Source organism: Trachurus japonicus, chromosome 11, assembly GCF_045865225.1.
Source record: "Trachurus japonicus isolate A0001 chromosome 11, Traja_1.0".
Lineage (NCBI taxonomy): Eukaryota > Metazoa > Chordata > Actinopteri > Carangiformes > Carangidae > Trachurus > Trachurus japonicus.
The window spans coordinates 23,340,355-23,341,677 of record NC_140917.1 but is presented as its reverse complement, the minus strand read 5'-3'; positions in this window follow the sequence as shown (position 1 = coordinate 23,341,677).

Here is a 1,323-nt window from a genome sequence, read left to right as displayed (position 1 = left end):
AGACTCCATTTAAACTTTAAACAGTAGATAAAAGTCTTGTGTATTGTCGTATTACTCCACGTTTTGATAGGTCATATAGTTTTTGATCAATCCCTGATCAATGACCATGATCATTTTTGGAGAAATTATGAGTTTATAATGGGTGTGTATTGCATGGAATGTTCGTGTCAGAGTGCGTGACATCATCGGTTAGAGTGGGAGAGAGTGAAGAAACATTCAGTATTTTTTCTGGATAAACTGTCAGCACGGCCACAATTTACACTCTACAGACATAATTTTTTCAGAATTTGTAAGACAAACTTGTTATCTCTCATGTCATGTGCTCAAAATATCAGAGAGACTTACAGAATTGACAGAATCAGCCTCTGAGTGCGGCCACGTCTGTCTCTGCTCCTCATTGAGTCCAATACAAATATTTTCTGAGAGGAGCAGAACGGCCTGATGTTTTAAAACTGCCAGCGTCGCCAAAATATTTACTGTAGAAACACCAAATCGTACCGAAATTTTCATTAAGTCCTTAGAGCAACGTTGATCTGTGTTTTGTTCTGATAGGAGTTACCGTTTTGTCATGCTAAGCCTAAATGTGAGACCGGTTTAGAGGCAGAAAATGGCTCTTTTTCTCCACGTTTCTGTCTGTCTCAGCCTGCGGGGGCCCCTATCGCCGTGGTAACCTCTTTGATCCTCAGGCCAGAGCTCGTTAACTTCATAAACAATCCACCTGGCGCTCGTTTAAATGTTTATAAACACAGACACAGCTAAATCAGACTGACACAGGATGCAGCTACTAACTAACTATGTGTCAAGTCAGTCACACACACACACAGACTCTAGAGCCAGCTTCATGTGATTACAGTCACACACACACACACACACACACACACACACACACACACACACACACACACACACACACACACACACACAGTTAACCTAATGTGGTTACAGCTCCTCCATATCAGTGCTTATAGAAAGATGATCATGTGTCTGTCTGATCAGCTCTGTCTTGACCTTAAGATCGTGGGTTTGATTCCCATGTTGACAGAGATGGCACAACCCGCAGTAGCTCCCGTGGCCCATTCAAAATTTCCCGAGAGGAAATTTTCTAGTTATTATTATTAGTGTGAATGCTGGAAGCATTCACAGTATTGTTATTCTGTTCGGCCATTTTGTTTCTTTAAACTTATTATTATTATTATTATTATTATTATTATTATTATTAGTGTGAATGCTGGAAGCATTCACACTATTGTAATTCAAATCTTTATACTTATTATTATTAGTGTGAATGCTGCAAGCATTCACACTATTGTTATTAGTGTGAAT